General features: G+C 38.5%; 1 long non-coding RNA gene across 1 annotated transcript in view; it reads right to left on the bottom strand.

Annotated features, from left to right (window-relative positions):
* The window catches only part of LOC122180538, a 189512-nt gene extending 172371 nt beyond the window's left edge, over positions 1-17141 (bottom strand). The window contains exon 1 of the long non-coding RNA XR_006179137.1: positions 16991-17141. This is a non-coding gene — a long non-coding RNA (uncharacterized LOC122180538). The remainder of the gene's footprint in view (positions 1-16990) is intronic.
* Positions 17142-22076: the final 4935 nt, after the last annotated feature.

Genomic DNA, 22076 nt, shown 5'->3' with positions numbered 1-22076 from the left:
CAGAGTGTGGGGTGAGGGTAGGAAGGAGGGGGCGGGGGGGAGGGGGACACTGACGCAGTTTACCATTGTGAAGCATCATCAAGAAATCAAAGATAAGCCCACAGCAGCATTCATAAGAAAAAAAAAAAATCTCAGCCCTTATGCAGAAGAAAGTAATTGGTAACTACTGCCTACAAAAAAAAAAGTCTGGCAAACTCAAGAACTGTCTTTACAGTATTCTTTGCATACCTTACATTTGTTGAATGGTTTCCAAAATGAAAGCTTTCCCATGGGAAGGCAAAGAAACAATAGCAATTTCTTCTGAATGAAGCTCTCCTAAGCCAAAGAGTAAACATACAGTATGTGACCTGAAAGTTTGCTTTTAACTGTACAAGTGGCTAATTACATAACTAATCAAAATGCCTTCAAAAGCAATTCCTAAGGGAAGATTTAAAAAAAAAAAGAATGAAAGAAAAGGAAAAAGCAGCCCAGCAAAGAGAGATGGTGATTGATAAACAGCTGTACTGCATGAACTTGTATGTGCACACATTCAGTTTTAACGAAGTTGAAGATCTGCTCTGCACAGCACAACATATTGCACAGGAATTTGTATTCTAGCTGAGAATTTAGTGCAGGTTTAAGAGATGGACCTGTACGACACACAGATCCTATTCCAAAAGGAAACATGAGCTGCTGATGTGGCAGCCAAGGAATGCGATTACTGCATGTCCTAGGCATATTCTCAACATCAAGCAGTAAAAGAGTTTGAGTTTCACAACTGATTTTGAAAACTGGACATGATTTCAGAATTTAAATTCTGTTAAAATTAGAAGAATGGAGGTAAAAAAAAAATAAATCTGTTTCTTTACTTGGGGGACATGGAAAGTTTTGAGAAATTAGCATTTAGAGAAAGGCCTTTGATCACAGAAGAATGGCACATGCATCCCATAGGTGTCTTCAACAGCCCCACAACACATGGAATTAGCCTATATATATATTTTTTATTTCAAATTGGTTCTTATGGGAAACAGAGCAGGTTTAGACCTTTTAAACCCTGGCTTTTTGTCTTTTTAAAGTAGCTGTACTACAGAAGGGAATTTTATTATTTTCTGCTTATTCTGTATTGGTCTCCACTTGCATGACATATTTCCATATTTCCATTGTGCCCAGTTCTGTGCAAAACCTGGTAGAGACTGCACACTTCGGTGTCTCAGCTGTACTCTATCACCATTCTCTTTTGTAGCAGAGACAGGATTAGCTCAGGTGTTCCCTGACCCCTACTGGTGGGGCTGGCCCCTTGTTTTCCTCAAGAAGAAGAGAACAAGGGAAAAAATATACTTTGTGGCTCTAGGGACATGTGGCTATAATGAATCTTAAAAAAAAAATAAAAAAAAAAAAAGGTAGAAAATCCTTCTCTGGAGGCTGTGGCAGGCTGAAGCTAAACAGGGGAGATGCCAGGAAACTTCTTGAAACCAAGTTTGGCTTTTAAACCCTTTTAGCTCCTCCTGATCAGAGAGATCCAGCTGAGGTTTATTTACCAACTGCCAACATGAATTCCTGGTATTTTTGTTAACCATTTAGATGCCACAGCTCCAGGAATTTCATCAAGATGCTGAAGAGGTGCTGGCACGAGCAGCAGTCACCACCAGAGCACCCCTGTGAGTGGGAGCCCACAGGGAATCTCACACATTCCCAGGTTCAGTTGCCTGCTGTGACTGGGCTATGCCAGAAACTGGTTCAAAGACCATCTGTTTCACCAAGTGGTATGGAAGGAGTTTGGCATTCAACCAAATGCACTGCTTCTGAACAGATCAACCTCTATCTACACTCAACTGGAAGAGCAGCTTTGGAGAGGCCACTGTACAAGAGCTATCCTAAAACTTCACAGCGCAACAGCAAAAATGAGCCTCAAGGAAAACATTATCCATAGGACTGAAGAGTTGAGAAAATCATTTTCCTTACTTAGACAAACTTCCAAAGAACGAATTCAAATAGAGTTACATTTTTTTATTATAACGAAAAGTCAACAGATTTTCTACCAAGCATCTAAAATATGTATCTATATCTTCTATTTCGGATCATTGCATCTCCAGGACAGCTAGCTAAGCACTAAAGATTCAAGCGTTACATGAAATGAATGCGTCTCTAGTGAAAAATAAAGTCCGTGTTTTTGCATGAGACAGTAAGTTACTGATGAGTAAGTACATTTAAAATCACAGCTAGCATATTTGCCTTACCAAATCTGCTTCAGTTTATTTCAGCAACTAGCTGATCATATCATATTTAGCTGGAAAATATACAGCTCTGAAAAAATATGAGAAGAAACCTGGAGATGTACAGTATAATTACAAAAAGAGACTTGCCAGTACCTCCAATGTTAGGTGCCAATATCAACACTCCTAATGAACTGCATTTTCCTCATCTGCTTCCACATGCAGCCAAAAAAACGTACGTGAACCACTTTATGTCTCAAAAATCAGTTTCCTAGATCCATCACCAGCCCCCCCAAACCAAGCAGGTCTCTATTATATGTCTGTCTTTCTATGTAAATCTCTGAACTCTAGATTAATCAGCAGACACTCCACACTTTCTGACATTCTAATACTTTCAGTACTGAATGCCCAAAAAGCAAAAGACCAGGTTTTTCAAAGTTCTCTTTTCCTACTAATTAAAAGGACTGTTTGCATCATCTCCAGAGGTATCTCTTTGCAAAATGCCACAGCACACATCATTACCTATTTCCTATGGCACATAAGAGAAAGTTCTTAATTTCGTTCTCTTCTGAGGCTGAGCCAGACATCATCTATCTGTTGGGATACAGTCTTTCTCCCCTGCTACATACAGACTCTGAACGAGGAGTGAATCAGCATCTGAATCTCAACATCATAAGTCAAATAAGAGGACAGCTTGCACGTGGAGAAGGACATTATGAAAAATTCCCATCTTTAACAATCCTTAGTTTTCATCAGTTTTTATATCTAACACGGTGCTCAATTCACCCGAATTAAACAATCCACTTAGCTTCAAAAAGAATCAAGAGTTTTGAATTCATAACTCAAAATATTTGCTTTTACAGTTACAACTGTCACATGTACGTGTCCACATCCACAAGGATTGGTGTCCATTCACATAAGTGACAGCAGGAATTCTGAAAATAAAAACAAGGAATTGCAACAATATACTGCCTGCAGTTCAACCCTGTGCTCCTCAAAGTAACTCACTGCACAATTTCAGTCACAGCTTCACATTACTCACAGCCCCCTAACTGATTTTTTCGGAAATTACTGCTTGATTAAAAATGTCCAATTCTTTTTCCCTTTCCAGCCTCTGAGCTTATTGATGTGCGATAAACTTTATCAGAATCCATGTTGACCTTCCTCTCTTTTGAACTCAGAAACATTGATTAACTTGTAAGTTATGTAGCAGTGGGCCAACTTAAATACTGCCCTTTTTGGTACTCGGTTTCCTGCTGACTGGCTATTTCAGCACCTGTAACTCCTTAAAAAATCAGCTCAGCTAAAGGTGAGAGAATTACAAGAAATATAATTGGGCTTAGTCCCTTCATTCTTCAGCTCATGAAAATGCAAAATGTTACCCAAATGGTAAGAAAAAGATGATTCATTCTTTTCCAACAATCTTAGTGTAAGCTGTCAGCTGCTCCCTAATTAGCATTAGCAGCAAGCCAGACTAGCAGTAGCAAACCACAGCAGGGCTAGCTGCAAGAAGTCAGAAAGAAAGCAGGTTGCTTGAGTCATTCTTCCATTGACAAACCTTTAAAGGAAAACTTGAGGCTCACTCAAGGAAGGTACTGCTTTTCTGAGGTAGATACTGAAGGCCTGACCTGCTGGACTTGCCCACTCACCTCCAAGTTGCCACAATCACAGAGGGTAATTTGCCTCTTTGCTGCCCCAGATAAGGGCAAAAGGATTTCTCCCCTGCGTTTGCAGTATGGTCAAAAGCTGCACAAGATTTCTGTTTCATATCCTATCCAGAGCCAGGAATTCCAATAGAAAAGCAATGACCACAATCTGTAAAAAGTCAGTGTTCAAATGATTTTACTGAAGAAATAATTAGGCTGTTCACAGCATTTTAAGTCCTTCTGTGACCTCCAGCTAGAATTGAGCCAGGATGATACAAGTGTTAAAAGGACCCTAACACAAGCAGCTGCCAGCATAAAATGCTTCAGAAGATTTATACACAAATTATTGAGTCATAAGTATTACACTCAGGGCCGCTGCAAACTGCGCTACCATTTCCCACCATGCCCACTGCTTTAAGTTGAGTTTTAATGAATTCCCTTTTCTTTTACAGTTCAGCCATTTCCACCCGTCTTGCCTTTCAATCCTGAAGCCTAGTTAACAGGGTTCAAGAGACACTTCCTTACCAAGAAACTGGGCCAGAACGAATAACGCTAGTAGCGTTGTGTATGGATAATACATTCCCTAAATGCTTTCAGCAAATTATTTCAAAATGCTGTTTTGATATCCTCCCTTTTCTTTAATGAGTACTGTTTTCTATTCACAACTAAGGCATAAAACAGCACAGCATGAACGGAAGCTTTTATAGTGCCGACATCACAGCTAACAAGAATTAGTACAAACACATTCTTTTTTGTGACATTACATTTTTAGAGTTCAATGGCCCTTATTATATCTCAGAGAAGATGCAGCTTCTCATGATTAGCCATGTGCATGATCTGGCATCAGAGTCAAAACTAGGTCAGTTATCTACATCCAGTAATTTCATCTCTTTAATGACAATTTCTTGATGTATTGGTTTTTTCAGTTGTTTTCTTTCAGAGATGGGTTGGACGGGGCAATGACAGTGCAAATGGGCATAAGAGACGGCAGATGATCTTGTTACAAAAGCTACCAGACGTTGTAAACAATTGCAAATATTTTGGAACGCCTGCCATAAATCAGTTATATCAGCATTCTGAGCTTCTCATCTATAGAAAACCAAACTTCAGAAGCAGTTCTTCTCTCAAACTCTTATTTTTCCATATACCTCATTTTCCATATACCTCATTTTCATGGTGAAAAAAATATGACTGAAGGACCCTCAGAAGTATTTTAGTTATTATCTGACAGTATGCGTATCAAAGAGTGAATACTGAAAACATTATGAATCAACAAAAGAAGCAAGATAAAAAATACACAGATGTATTCAGCAGTGCTTCAAGAGTACAAAACATCTTCAGGGCAGTAAGGTTCCCATTCTGACTTGTTCTGCAAAAACTAAACTTACTGTCTTTCCCCTGAGGAGTTTTCCATCTGTGGTAAGAAATACAGCCCCTTAGCACATTTTTCCTTTATCAGGCACATTGCCGTATTCATATACTTTTCTATAGCCATATTAGCTTTAAAGGAGAGTTTACAGAGGGCACAACTCTAGAACACTCTCTCCTCCCAGGGTGTAATGCTGTAACACAATGGAAACTGCAGCAATGGCAGAATAGTAGCAAGTCCCAGGCTGCAACAAGCAAGGATATGCTTAAATGCAACTGCTGTGAACACAAAAACAAAGGAAAGAAGCTACTTACCATTAGAAGGCCTCTGGTACACAGGGATCCCCAAATACCCTTGCCTCCACTGCCAACCCTTAAATGAGGTCTAGGAAGGGGTGGATCCTGGCTCCCCTCCCCCCTTCTGGTCACTCAGCTGCATTGCATACACCTGAGCTCCCTTGGGTTGGCCCTGCCTTCCCCACCAGGTGTTCAATCACTGCTTCAAGCCATGACTTGCATTTCCACTAAACAGGAGCACCTGGGAAATTCAACCCCTCAACTCAACACCACTCATGTTATGAGTTTTCACTTAAATAGAAAGAAAAAAAATTTCTCCCTAGTGGCCAGTGCAACTGGTTGGTATTTTCTGCATTCACAGACTAGGCACAGTTGTATATAAAAGCGATGGAAGATAACAGATATTCTACTCATCTGACTGTATTGTAAAAGCCAAGAACATATTTGGCATTAGGGCTAATCATCACTCTCAGAAGTGAAAGGGCGTTTTGAATGGGAAAAGCAACAAGCATCCTTCCACCCTTACTAAATTTTGACTGAAGATCAGGAAGTGATTTCAGTTCAGTGGGATTTTTCTTTCTTGAGTTGAAGCTACACTACTTAGCTCATTTGTACTAATTCAAAATCCTATCAAAGCCTTTTGCACTGCTGAAAATATCTGCCTTCTAACAATAACATTCATGCAAAAGTTATTTGCAAGCATATCATCTAATTGATGTCAGAAAGAGGTGCTTCTCAAGTCACTAACAGAAGACTATTTTAGTAAACAGAGCGTATAGCCCAAACATTCAAGATAGAAGCTATACAGTCAACACAAACAGAATGGCAAGATATTTCATTTCACAAAGCTCTGAGACTTAGAGAGAACAAGAAAGAACTTCACGCACCAGACAATATTCAGTAAATTAACCTGCGCATTGCTCACCTTTCTGGCTGTCATGATTTTGGTTTGCTGTAAGGCACAGTGCATTTCTAACCAGATGAAAGTCACTTTAAACATTTATTCTTGACTAGGTATTATTTTTTAACATCACCAGCTACACCAATACAACTCACCCATTCCAGTTTTCTCATCTTTGAGAAGGCAGGAGAGATATTTTTGCATCTATCAATCATTGCAATGTTATGAATTAAAACTCACATCTTTTTTGCCTCCCAGGTGTTCAGGGTGGTACCCACTCAAACACAGATACATTCAAAGCTATAAAACAAAGCAAACCTGTACTTTTTTTTTTTACAGAAGAATGTAACCGAGAGCTGCTGCTGAGTGACACGAACCAAAAATAAAAATACAGATGACAAAGCACACGCTTGCCAAACAAATTCTAAGACCAATTTAAGAATCAAACAGAGTGCTGCCAAAGCTTTGAACTAGAGGAAGCAGATGCTTTTGCTGCTGTGACATGCATTTCCACCCAGCAGGTAGACGAGATGAAATCCGGTCTCATCAAGTCACTAACAAGGATTCAGGGCTAACAGCAGATCGGGCTAAGCCAGCAATAACAACACTTTTACATATGATTTCCTGATACATGGAAGTTAGATATTTCCGCTATTTCATCTTCTATTTTTCTTAGAACAAACTGCTGAAAACAAAACTGCAATGGAATGCAGGCATCTATTCCGATACACAATAGTTTATTGAAATGAACTTCACAGGAAACGTTCTCTCTGTATGCATGTATGATCACTACCAAGTTAAGTGAACAGTGTATATACACAGGCAAGGACAAAGATACTTTGCTTAACAAAAGTGACGTTGGCGCAGATGGGATTAATCTCTAGTAAAATGGAGGTAGCGTCATGATCCACTTAAGAAGAGTCACTGCTGTCAATACAATGAATTAGTTTCGTTTATTATCATCGTATATTTTCAGAGTCACATTTACCAAGCAATTGCTCTGTCTTTACTTGGCTAAAGTAAATGCCACAGCAAGGCCTGTGAAGCTCTGAGAATAAGGACTACGTGAACGATAGTCCATGTTCTCTATCCGCTGCTAACAAACAGGCTTGCTAAAACAGTAGCAATAGTAGGGGAGGTTTGCTTAGGGGAATAACAGAACAACAATAAAAAGCAACAAACTCCTTCAACAAGATATCTGTTTCATCAAGAAAATGTTCGTGCTTCACTCTCCATTTCCATTTCTGTTTTCTCCCCAGAGGTCTCTAATATCAACTACAGGCTGCTTTTGGTCACTTTCCCAGGGGAAAGCTTTGTGGAGCATTAGTAGCTGGAAAGACACAGATTGAGAACAGCATGAAAATACATGGAGTATAAGGCTATAATGACATCATTAGCATATTTTAAACTCCAGTTTCCCTAGGGTATTGCATCAGTAACTCAGCTGAGACAGTGACCAAAAAGAAGTTTCGTATAATTAACTCTTTCTTATAAAATGTCAAATAGATGAAAACAGAGAAGACATTTTGATTAAAGCTTCTCAGCAGTTAGACACTACAGAAAAATCTCCTGATAGGAGCTCACTGATCCCATAGAGGTGCATGAAAGTTTCAAGACACTGTTGTAGGAAATACATCAGGTAGAGCAGCACAAATGCTGTGTCCCCATCTCTTTGTCCTGCTGGGGAAGAGCAACTGCTCCTATCCCATCAGGGCAGCAGCCAGTTCCCACTGAGCATTGGGTCCCAGTAATTCTATGTAAACACTTCAGCAGCTCCTGCTATTGTAGCACCACGGGGTTGTCATGTTGGAAGGGACCTCTTGGGATCATCTAGTCCTACTCTCTGTGTTTGCTTCATTTCCTTCTCTGTGGAAGTACCAGAAACTTGCACTGTAAGACTCGTTGATCTGCATCACAGAATTTCTATCTGCATTTGTTTTGTTTTGTTTTGTTTTGTTTTGTTTTACTCATTCCAGTTAACAGATGTTCATCAGGAAGTAGGCCCTGGTTGTTCAAGCACACAAACGCGACAGTAAATCTGACAGGACCATCAGTTACCTGGAACAGACAAACTAGGTTTAATTCAGATATTGGCTAGCATTTCAATAGCTGTCAGCAGCAGGGCAATAATCAAGATCAACTCAAAATGCTGGAGACAAACAGTGTTTGAAGGCACCCCACTGACGTGTGGAGATTACAACCAGCAATTGGCACAGTAACAACTACAGATGTTCACTTGCTCTTGTACTCAGCTATTGAAGGCTTTTCTAGCTTATGCATGGGCTACAGAATGCCACTCTATCTTAGATAAACATCTTTGTCATAAGGAAGAAATGGTTTTCCAAAGCAACACACTGAATGTTCAGCTGAAGTCAGTGAAAGCAGTGGTGGCTGTTCATTATTTCTGAAAGATAAATTGAGGACTTGTCAAACTTAACAGACATATTTTAGAAGTCAAACCTACTGTCTGTTCCCAGACTCAGTGACAGAGAAAGCAAAAGAGATTATATCTTAATATTATGCATTTAAAAGGGACTATATTCATTATAGGACTGCATTTTGTTCTGTGCAAAATTCAATAAACTGTGGTTGTGTATTAACGAAATATTGAAGAGGAAATGAAAAGTATATTCAGTGAAGTTCTGTTTTTATGAAAGCATAAGTATAGAGAAGAGGGAATATAAGTAGTGCACATTGGAAGCCTTCATTATTTAAGTTGCATGTAAGCACTTCTTTCATCAACAAAGACTAAAGAAAGGAGAATTATGCCAGAGATCATTTTTATTTTTCTTCAGAATTAGATAGGTAAAGATAGTGGACTAGAATTTATTAATAATTGAAAGGAGGCCTTAAAAAAACTGAAGAAATAATAAACTGATCTGCCCAGCTGTAACTCCTCCAAGTTATTCTGTCTCAATCCAAACACCTTTAGCACTGGTCCTCTAAAAAGACCTTTTCAATCTTTCCTTGCCTTTTACAATACAGCAGTGTTGCTCAATTCATTTAAGGCTTAATTCATGAATAAGAAACCACATTTACTCCACGCTCCTGCTTGGGATCTATCACACAGCTGGGATGAAAGGGCCTCAATTCAGAAGTTGCCAGGAAGCTAGGTCACAGTGGTACAGGGTCAAAGTTTAGGCCAATACAATGAATCCCACAAAAATTTGAGTAATATGCACTTCTCATCACAATACATGGGAACTCACATTTACTGAGTCCCACAAAACATTCCTTATGGATCCCTAAAGTCTCATTAAAGACAGAATATGAACAGAGTCTGTGGGCATCAAGTATTTCTCACCCTCAGCTGGAACTGCTAGGATGCTAGGAAAGGAGGTGGCAATTGTAGCAGAATGTAAAGCAGAGCACTGTCCGTTTTCCAGTGCTACATGGCTGCTGACCAGAATAAATAATGATTTTCCTCAACTGAATCTTAAGAAACACTTTGGGAATCACATGCATGTTACACAATGTTGAGGGAGACGGAAAAGGAAAGCACACTCCAGCCTTGGACAGGAGGGGTTGTGAATGGCTCCCAAAGCTCATGATGCTCAGGAACACTAAAAGCATCTGTGTGCCTGCCCCAGCAAGGGCTGCTGCCCCCCTCAGTATGCAGTTCACATACAGCTTTACCTCCACAAGAAAAAGAAACATTCAGCAGGGAGGAAAAAAACACCATTAACGTTCCAAAACATAAAACATTGGAGCAGAGTGTTTGCATCTTACAGAGTGTTTGCTATGAAATTTTCAACTGCCAAATGAAATGCATCAGTGCAAAAAATAGCAGAGAAATACCAAAAGATGCCATCATGTCCAGAACCGCAAGTATTTCCTTGTATTCACTATCCCCATAGCTAGACAGGGAGGTTCCTCCACCCAGTGTGACTGTAACTTCCCTTATAGAAATACCACGCACACTCAGAGTAGAGCATTCAATGTGGTTTTTAATGCTGATGATTCAGCTCAGAAGTGGCACACAAACAGCCAGGCTCTCTGGTGCTTCATTCTGCATTTGCAAACTGCAGCCAGAGACTCTGGGAGTATCCCCTACAATTGTTAACCAAATGAAAATATCCCCCTACATCCATTTCAAACTCAAGCCATTAGGTAAATATTCACCTTCTCTTGACAAAGCATGTTTCTGCACTGAGTGAGATGCAATTTGCAGCCAAATAGGAAACTTCTGGTTATAACCAGATGAGCACAGTTGCAGTGGTGATAAGGCTGCCTTACCTCCACTTACTTCTGCTTTTGGAAGGCAGGACTATTCTGCAGATCTATTCGCAGTGAAAACTGAATATGTGAAAAGGAAAACTTGGTGCTCCTCAAAAGAACAAGAGATGAGTGCCACTCAATGCAGAATTTATTGGTTCACTTATGTTGCATTTTACTATATTGCAATGTCACAACAGATTATGCGTCTTTAAGACAGGAGGGTCATACATAAGGGTCAGAGTATTATCTTAAATCACCTAAAGTCATTAGTAACCCTACAGAAATTACTTGTTGAAGCTTTAGGGCAAAATACATAAATAAAATTTAGAGAAAGAGAATCCAATCTTACTCTAGTCATACTAACATGAGCCATTTGTTGTCTGATTTGCACAGCAGTAGGAAGGAACAAGAGTCTGTATGAGAGCACTACAGTACTACAGGGGGATACCCCTTGTTCCCCTCCTGCCTCTTCCAAAAAGCAGCCTACCCTGCTACAGTTCTAGGCCTGGCAGAGTCAGGATTCCACTTGAGATAAGGAACTGCTTAATTGCACCAGCACGCCATTTTCTTGATCACACCGCATCAAATTCATTCATGCAAATAATGAATTTTAAAAGAAAAAAAAAAAAAACAAACACCATTCAAAAGAATTACACAAGTATATCTTTCACAGGAAGTCCACAATGCTGCCAGATTTCAGATTCAAGCCAAGCTTCAAGCACTAGCATATTTAATTTAAAAAAGTACTCTTATCTTTTTTTTTTTTTTTTTAAAACATGTGCAACCAAAATGTCATTTGATTCTCATTCTGAGAAACAGCTGGACTCTACTGTAACATCTCTGAAAAATCAGCACAAGGTTGATACTCCAGATGGAAACCACAAGCAACAGGTAAACGCTGCTCCTTGTTCAGACAAAAAAAAAAAAAAAAAATGCAAGTGAGTTCAAAACAAAAACAGCTGATAATTTCTAGCTTTTTTATAATCAGGAATTTTAAGAAGAGCTAAGTGAAGTTTCACAGTATCAGCTGAACAGATCATACATCAGACAAGAATTGTTAGGGGATATTTTCAAAGGCATGAAGATTTTGAGTAATCAGCTATCCACAAAATTAAGTACAAAGAAGGGACTCACACTTAGGAAAGAGGTAAAGACTACAAATTGACCTTGAGAAAATTTATGAGGGTGGATTTGGAATTGCTGAAACCTTTGCCTGAGCTGCCATATCGTTCTGTGAAACAAACATAAAACAACCACCTTCCTAAATAGAAGCCTGGTCCCAGCAACTCCTTTAAAAGTGTATTTAATACAGAAATTGCACGTTTCTGCATCTTTTAAGCCTTTTCTGTCCCAGAGATAGTTCTTAGTTTTGTCACCCTTTAAAACAGCTGTTTTCTCTTAAATCATTCAAAAAGTGAAAGGAAGAGACAAAGGGAGCATGGAAACTGTGCTATCCAGAACTGATTTTAGCTTTGGCCAAACATCATCTGTGGGAGTAAGAAATGAGGAGACACGATAAAGTGGAGATTCTTGACTTGTTTACAATTAAACACCCAAACCACAAGATATTCATTATTTTGTATTTGACGCGCAAATTTTAGGAATCCAAAGTAGAATTTTCAAAGACTTCTATATGTATCATTGAATTATGGATTATAGTTTGGATCTAAAAAGGAAAAAACACCTTACTGTAAACATATTTGCAGTGACAGTTCTATCTGAAATCGTCTATTACATTCTATGGAACATTTTAAAGACAGTTTGAAGGAAGTCCGTTTCCATTGCGTTTATTTATGGAGTAGGTTTTGTAAACTTTACCGATGCTCATTCTTGTTATTTCAGCAGAATTCCCCAAAACTGCGCAGACCTCACACTGTACCTGGAACTCATGGCAACTCAATGTGTTCCTCTCACAGTCATGTAGGAATCGTATACATTTCCACAGAGATACAAAGATACACAAGAAGTAAACTGAATTACTTCCTATGGCTGGGAGTGCCACTCTTGGCATGATTTGCCTCTTCATTTCTATCAACAGCAACTTCTCTCTGAAGTCAGAATATGAAAAAGCAAAGGGGACTGAAGGACTATTTCTGAGAACAACAAAAAAATGGGTCAATGGAAAGGGAGAGAAGATCCTGTCAGCAGCTGCCTGCTGTATCCTTCAGTATGATTCTAGAACTTCAGTTTCTAGTACTATGGTTGCACAAACATACACTAAATAAGATACGTCTAAAGAATTCTGTGATACCATATGATACACATCATAAATTTTTAACTGTAATTGCTTCCTATAACCATGTTTGCCTTAACACTGTAGAGACGGAAGGGTGTAACCCTTAAACAGGTCCTTATCAGTTAGCTATATAGAAGAAAGAAACAGTTGGTAACATTTTAAATGTGTTGACTCAGCAGTTTAATAGAGCTGACTTGGCTGTACCAAAAGAAAAAAGAATGAAAAAAAGAAAAACAGTTCTTCATAGGCTCTTTCTAAGATTATGCATAACAAATGTAAATGTGTTGTGAGGAAAATTTCAATAAACCTGCTTCCTCTTCTTTGTATTGGAATAGGGAATCATTATTTATGCTGTATCTGCTTTTCTGCATTTCTGAAGCTTATGCCAAAAATAAATAAATCACAAAACATCACTGTTTTTAACTGGCCAAGACATTGGGCATAGCGTCATTAATCACAGCTTATCATCATCTGGTGTGCCTGATCTCTCCAAAAGTTCACATGACCACTCCCACCGAATTCAACAAGGTGGTTCACTTGTCTGGTCTCTTTTGGAAGTTTGCAAAACTAGACCTTTGAGATTTTACAGGAGTACTAGATTAAGAGGTCATTTTACAAGGGAATCTGAAGCAAATAGTGATTTACTGATCATGGGCAGGTGGAACCATCTGACTCTGTCTACTTTGGGGTTAAAAGAATGGAAGAAAGAGGGCTTGCCCTTTTATTTTTAGGAGAGTTGTACTGACTAAGAAATAAGCATAGGAGGAAATCAAACAGAAAAAAATATTTACAGAAATGAGTATTTCCATCATCACTTTACTGCCATCATTGACTTGAAATTGCTGACCAATTGCAATTGCTGACTGAGATTATTATCAATTACTGCTAAGTGCTAGGTATTTTACTATCTGGGAACAACCTCTATTGTTCCATAACTGTTTTCTCTGGCAACACATACTGAACTGAGCCATCCCAATTTGCCTCATACTTCAGCAGTTTCCTTTCGGTTACACAGGGGCACTTCTAGCAAAGGAGTCTGCCCCGGACTTGGCTGCAACATATTCCTCTGTTTTGCCAATATTTCAACTGTTAAATAAAAATTATAGTTGTCATAACTGTGTGCATCTCCACTCGCTTCAGACAAGTTGCACTGAGGCTGTTCTGGGCTCAACAGTTCAACAGTACTTATGAACATGCTTCATAAACAGCATATACAGACATCTGATTATGATACATTACCATTTTATTTTGTTTCTTGAATAACATGCTATCAGTTGCATTTAAACAGAGCTATGTAAAACATCAACAGGCTCTACTCAGAGTTTTATTGCAATTTAAGTGTTAGCTGATGCTGGCCTGGTTCGCACTGTTTCTAACCATAAATAAAAAAGCACTAATGTAAATCTTGCAAACCACTAGACTACTTAATTTCACCCCCAAAAAAACCTTGAAGAAGCCAATGGTTCAGAGCAATGCTTTAGAGTTATCTTACAGGCTGCAGCACACAACTGCTGAATTTTTACCAAAGTTTTTTCACAAACCTTCGCGTACAGCTTGAATTCCACATTTGAAGTTTATCTAGAGACAGATACACCTCTTGTATGTGGTATCTTTGTAAGGGGTTTACAAACTGCAGTACCAACAAACTCAAAGAAAGGAAGGCATGGGAGCATCAACACCAAATCATTGTGATAGAAGCCAGGAACAACTAGAAATAATAGCAGTACTATGACTATGACATGGTTAAATAGCACAATTTCCACGTTAAACATTTTTAGCTACACAAAAGGAAAGAATCTACAGCCAAAAAAAATCTGGATTTATATTATCACTATAATCAACCACAACGATGGCAAGTATCTCACAAGAGTTTTGCAATGTTGAACTCAACCATAACTCCATAAAGTAACCTAAAGATAAAGCCAGCCTTCTACATCATCACAATTTAATTAGAGCCTTTGAAGCCACGCACCTTTGATCCGAGCAAAGTGATAAATGTATTATATTTTAAAAGGACTGTTATATGTTCTGTTAAACACAACGGCAGGGTTGAACCAGAACAGCCTTTGTGTAATGAGGAAACATTCATTTTGAGGAACAGACACAAAATGTAGAAGGGTTGGCTGCCCTCCTTTCAAACGTACAGGTACCTGACTGCATAAAAATTTCTAGAGAATGAAAAATAACACTGATTTAACATATGTCTTTCCCACGAGGGAAACAATCAAGCTAATGAAAGAAGACTAGACACATACTGTTAGCAGAGTAAAACGTTTACCTTTGAACATCCAGCTACCATTGCAATGCAGTATGGCTTGGAGAACTTTTCCGCCTTGACAAGAAAGGACTCAAAGAAACAAATCTCAAGAGTCCAACAGAAGAGCCAGAACTACAGAAGTATTTACTAAAAGCCCTCATCAGCCTAAGGAGAGTAAGAAGAGGACTTCTGCTTAGGAACTGATCCTATCAATACAAGTATCAGTCAAATATCAGTCAATACAATTGACTGATATCAATACAAATATCAGTCAAATCAATTCATTTGTCCTGAATTGGACCACCTGTGGTTATTGTGAGGACAACGGGTTTCCCAGCTGCTTCCACTTCTCCAACCCCACCCTGAAATAGTTTTGGATCCTTTTAGCATGAACATTAGCTAGAGAAGTTTCAGTGTCTGAGAAAGGTTAGATCCAAGCGTATTCTAAACGATTCTCACAATATTTGTTAGTTTCTTCCTACTCCCTACTCAGACTAATCAGCAATTTATCTGTATTTCTGGCTTTAGGAGAAGCAGTGAAATGATTATGAAAATCTGAAGACAATAAAAGCGGAAGGCAGAAATGTATTTTAAAAAATATTATAATGTTAGGTGTGCCAATATTAAAATAATAATAAACTACTTTCTACTCTGATGCTCTAGGTCAGATTTTATGGCACTCACTAGAATCTTTTATATGAGTAAATATGACACTCCTCCTTTATCGCTTACACCTGCCACTACAAACTATTGTAAGCTATTAAGCCTCCATGAGCTCTTTCCTATTATTAGTATGTTTCTCTGTCATTCGGCACAGAAAATTTACCTGCCTAAACACTGACAAGTAGGCTGTAACACACTGGTAGTACAAGTATGTGAATATGAAAAAATTGTTCATTACAAGTGATTATCAGTAGCTCAGTGAAAGGTATCAACAGCAGGGAACTGTGGGAATGGGAACCTTGTGTGCTAATTCCAATATGGAATGCTGGCTGAATGCCAGCTAGTTTTGTGCTGCTAGCAAATGGGGTTTGGGGCAGGGGAACAATAAGAAAACAATCCATTTTCCATCCTAATCATGTTTCTCAGTGTTGTCGCTGCTTAGAGGCTGTCAAAAACACTCCCAGTGCTGAGGAAGACTCTCCATAGAGCTGTACTACTGCTCCTTTTGGTACCACATTCCCTCTTTGATAGGGAATGCCTTAACATTTTGTGGATTCACTGTTCCCTCATATTGTACATCTTCTTACACAGAATAAAATACTTTCTGAAAGTGCCATTAGTCTAAAGTACACAATTCTTGAATCTGTTCTATTAGAAAAGATTAGCAATTTATCCATACAAAAATAAACACATTGTTATTTCTAGAAATAAGTTCATTTAGCAAATGAATGTGATCATAAAACATTACCACTAGATCAAAGGTCAACTGAAAAAGTAGAACATGGAGTTATTAATACATTTATTTTCATACCTTCCAGTCATTGCCAATATTTTTATCTTTTTCAGTAAAATGGACTTTGTAATCAGCACACTGTGGACAGTTTTAACTTAACAATAAATGCCTCTGATGCAGTTTTTTTCCTTACTATATACTGAGAACAGCATGCAAAAGATTTCAGTATCTACTAATTTGTACCTAATTCAGTTCCTAACTTTTTTTCTTCAGCCTAGGGGAGTTCGACTCATTTCTTAGTAACTTATTAGATGAATATCAAATATCCTGAAATAACTGCATTTAACAGCAGTGTTTTTGTTTCTGGAAAAAAGAAAAAATAAAACACATACATTTTTAGTCTAGGGCTCCAGCCCTGAGGTCTGGGTACAGCAATGACGACGTTACAAACTGTCTGGAACACTCTCAATAATACTCACAACAGGACAATCCTTCCTCCTCTTCCTGGTTAACCACTGTGAAGCACACGGGTTCAGCACTCCTTTAGGTCTGAATTAATTATTCACATGGGATCGTTGAATAGGTACAGCAGGAAGAAAAAGACAACAACAGAACAGCTTATTCTCTTCTCTCAACATCACAGGGTCTGATACAGTCATATCCTAACCAGCTCCTATAAGCAGCTGAGCATGACTAAATACAAGTGTCCAAAAAGTGCAACTCAAAGGGGCTGTTTTTAGTTTGCCTACATTCACATCCCTATCAGAGAACACTAAGGGGATGACCTCTTTGTTCTGTTTTTTTTTTGTTTGTTTTTGTTGCTGTTGTTTTTACCAGGCACTTATTGGTTATAAAAGCCTGAAGACTGTTATGATAAGACGCATAGCTACTATGTTATGAAGATACTGTGTGTGCCTTCTAATGATAAGGTGTTAAATAACAATTTTTTGATCATGCATAGGCAAAGATTATGGGCATTTTTAAAAAATAAACTGCAATAGTGCAGAAGCAGCTCATAAAAATAGTTCTTTTTTTCCTCTTTCATACCTCATCTTTGTACATTTTTACTCCATGAGTTCTGAAAATCTGACATAGTTCAGCAATGACTAGGTTTCCACTAATGGGATTTGGACAAGTATTCTAGCCCTTTCATCAGCAATAAGGAAACTGAATGTTCTCTGTTAATCAGCTCAGCACAGTCATTATTTAACCCGCAGACAATGTGTGGCAGCAAAGTTTAAATTTTCAACCTTGAGAAGGCGGTAGGCTTTGCTAACTGCCCGCTGAAGGCAGGCAGAAATCACAAAGACTTGGAGACAAAAAAAAAACACAAAAGAAAAGACAAACTTCTAACAAGAAAAACGTTCAGTAAATCTGACCGACTGTTAAGCCACAAATAAGGAAAACACTAGGCTGCATCTGAAATTATGGATACAGACTACACAGCATTACTCAAGAGGAGAGATAACACGAAAGCTTGTAAGACAGCTGTAAATTCTTCCAGGCTAAAGGAGCTGAAGACATCAACAGAGCAATATTGTGTCAAATCCATCCCTTCTGCATATGCTTCACCATCAGTAAGGAGAGGCATTAAGAGTACCTCAAGCATCTCTGAGCTGCCAGGACATCTCTTTATTTTGAGCTGTTCGTATGACAGGCTGAACCAAACATGAAGTGAGAGAAGGATCAATTTGCACCAGGTTGCAATGGGAGTGTGTCTTCCTCACCTCTGATACAGCATGCAACTACAATTTCTTAGCTGGAGATACACATCCAGAGATATCACCATTCAGAAACACTACTTGATACCAGTCAATTTAAAAAAAAAAAAAAAATTGCCAGAACAGCAAGATAGATCAATCCTATCTATAATAAGATGTTTACATTCTAACACATTTAATTTCAGCCTCCAGAAAGTACTTTGCTATGAAGCAACAACACGACGCTGGTTTGTGCAGTTGTATTTTATTCACTAACAGAAATTACTTAAGATGAGACCTATACAATTCTCACAAGATTAAAGAGACTAAATTAATTTCGTTAAAAGGTTTTGATTTGCTTTTGCTTTAAAGGCAGAACTTCCTTGCTTTTGTGTACAGCCAACAGGGCGCACCACATGGAAATACAAAGAAATCAGCACAGGTTGAGGGAGGAAGCATTCCTAATCAAATGTCAATTTATGTTTCTGCAACAGAAGAAAGTAGCAGTGATAGCTAGGTCTGGCCCTACTCAAAAGACATAGCAGCTTAATCAGAAGTGAAATAACTAAATGAACTGCCTTTTAATTATTTATATTTTTCATCCTGTACATTTTGTGGCTTTAACCATGCAAGAGATTAGTGTTAAAATATTGGAAGGAAAACCTTCATAGAATCACAGAATGGTTTGGGTTGGAAGGGACCTTTAAGATCACCTGGTTCCAGCCCCCCTGCTATAGGCAGGGACACCTCCCTTTGGACCAGGTTGCTCATAGCCCCATCCAGCCTGGCCTTGAATGCTTCCAGGCTGTGGGCACCCACAATCTCACTGATCTACCTGTTTCCACAACTCACCACCCTCACAGCAAAGAATTTCTTCCTAGTATCTATTCTAAATCCACCCTCTTCCAGTTTGTAAACCATTTCCCCTTGTTCTGTCAATACATGCCCTTGTAAAAAGTCCCTCCCCAACCTTTATGTTTAAGGAGCTAGGAAGCTACTTGGAAATGAAGTTTAAATATAAAATCATCATTGATTTATACCTATGATTTCTTCCTGCTTAGTTATTCATCACCAGACCTCACTGCAAGTAACTTTTCCTCTAGCAGCACGCTAACTACTGTATCCTTTAAATTTACAAGTCAAAGAAAACCACACTGCTCTCCACAAAACTCCAAGGCATGTCCCAAGCAATGGGACAATGTGGAGGTGGCTGCAGAAACCTCCACAAAAGCCTCAGAACAGGCCAAATGTGTGCCAGCTGTGACCCCAAGCATCCTGTCACCTGAGAACACAAATCATATTTCAGCGTGCGGCAAAACCAGTTATTCAGGCTCTCAAGCAGAATAGTCTCTGTATGAACACATTTTGTGAATACATGTCATTTCTTATCTGTGAGAGAGTTTAGTAGAAGGAATATACAGCCAGGAATACTCCGTCCAAATGCAAGCTCAGTCAAAGTTTTGCCAAGTTATTTAAACTGCATTTTTGCTTCCTTTTAATACTATAATTAATACCCACACTTCTGTGATTGTACAAGAATAGGCCAGTAATGTTACATTTGCCTCAAATACACATAATCACACACAAAAAAAAATTGTTTATGCTGAAAATATATTTTGAAGTGATGAGAATACCAACACTGAGCTGAATAAACAAACACATACCTTTGCAAAAGCCACACTGATTCAGTCATACCTCAGAGCAGTCTCATACTGTATGCCATACTGGCATAAATCATACACACCTAGCCAAACTAAAATTCAACAGCAATTCCCTGAGTAGAGACGACTGTGCAGTGGATTATAAACAGCCTCATCAAATCCTTCTGGGGATCCATTTCACTGCTGAGAAATCAGACAAGAAAAACAGTTTGTTGAAGGTCAAGCAGTATCAGAGGCCAAACTAGTTTTCCAAACATCTCCACAAAACCACAGCTAGCATTCAGAAGCTTTTCTTAGCCTGTAATACTGGACATGAATTCTGGCAGTTACCTCTGTCCCTTCTCCAACACAGGCAACTCAACCTTCCTTTCACTCCGTGTCTGTCCGGAAAAGGCGCGATTAGGAACATACTTATTACCAATGATTGGAAGTAATTACCAGGTGAGATTACTTTCTACAAAAAAACTTCATTTCTTTAGTATGCCTGAATACAGTCAGCACAAAAACTTTGTAGCTCAGTAATTCCAATTTTCTATCTGTAATGCAAATCTATACAATACAATACCCAAGTTAATCCTGCGCGTTTTACTTGTCCTATTTGTGTTCCCCTTGAAGTGCATTCTCTCACCCTAATGCTAAAGCAGTCAAAACAACAAATGATGCAAGTCAGCTTTTAAGTGAATGGGGCACCTCTCCTCACAAATAGGGTGCCATATGGATTCCTGTCATGAATATGGGATTTCTTTTTAAAGTTACAGAGTGCTTTCAGCATTTAATGGCCAGCGCTGCTGCTGTTCAGGTTCCCTTTGTAGTTTGTACCCCAGGGACACAGAGCTCTATGCATTACCAACTTTTCCCTTATTTTTCACCCCCCATTATCAATCTGTGTAAATAAGATGCACAGCATCCGCTAGTTAATAAACAAACTCTCACTTTGATTACACTTTCAGTTTCCAAGCACAGAGCTGACTAACCACAAAGAATAAATGTGTTTGGGGTTTCAGCGCTGGCCTTGGAAGATTGTTCACAAATACATGATTCATATCCGATTCTGAACATTAACACTTTCCTCATGACTCATACATACAGTTAAACAATAAAACAGAGTGCTTATTGAAGTTTTGTTTAACATGTATGAAGGATCTATCATTAATATTTTTAAATTTAATTGTTTAACAATGTCAATCCTATTATTAGCTTCAAGGAGGGGATGTTTCCACTTCTATCTTGAAATAAATACATGCTTTTGAATTTGCTCTGGCTTATATAAAGAATCTGTCAGTAACAGCTCAGAAAACAAACAACAAAAAGCCATTAAGCACTGCACAAAGGAAGAGTACCTTACCAATGTGACCATAGTGCATTATCTGAATTGGTAGAAGATGATTTTTCCTATATCTTTCGTTATATAGAACACTGTATATAACATGCTGATCAACAGACCATTTCCTCACATTGTTTGCCTCTACAGAGTGAAGGATAAAACAGAGAATACAGCCTTCCTTACACAATAGAGACTTGAGTTGTTCTATCTGGTCCCTGCCTATCAGGATACAATTCCCGGATAAATTATAGCCAATGACTGGCAAATCCTAAATGCATAATACAAATTTGGCTAAAAAAAAAACCCTGAGGGATTATTTTTAAAACTTCATCCTTTGCAATTCAGCTTTCATTTAAGGTTTGCTAAATCATTATAATTGGGTACTATTTGCAGTTACATTGCAAAAAAATCAGCTTCAGCTCTATATGCAGGAACCATGAAAGTGCAAAGTAGAGCTTTTAAGAGTCATATTGTATCTTTGATATATGTTCAGGTAGAATATGACGTGTAGATCTCCGTTTCAAACTTCCAGGATCATTGTAATCTTGGGACACATCTCTGTCTTGAGTCTGTATCCTGTTTCCTATACGCAACTTCCAAAACAGTTTTTACCAATTTGCTCCTATCTTTATACAAGCCACTTCTAAATAACCACAGAAGCAAGTATTCCACTACAAACAAAGTTTTTCACTTTATTATAGAGAGCTTTTTCAAAGGATAAATTCTTCCAAAATATTAAACAAGAAATTCAGGAAAAACACTGATGACACAGGAACATATTCTGCAGATGTTCATTGTGTCATCGACCATCAATGAATGATTAAGAATCTCCCAAGCTTCACTCTAACCCCACTGAAGTTACTCACAAACTATTCACCCT

The sequence above is a fragment of the Lagopus leucura genome, unplaced genomic scaffold (genome assembly GCF_019238085.1).
Source record: "Lagopus leucura isolate 7727_CA_CO unplaced genomic scaffold, USGS_WTPT01 Super-Scaffold_1, whole genome shotgun sequence".
Lineage (NCBI taxonomy): Eukaryota > Metazoa > Chordata > Aves > Galliformes > Phasianidae > Lagopus > Lagopus leucura.
The sequence above is the reverse complement of the archived record's forward strand: the minus strand, read 5'-3'. Positions and strand labels throughout refer to the sequence as shown.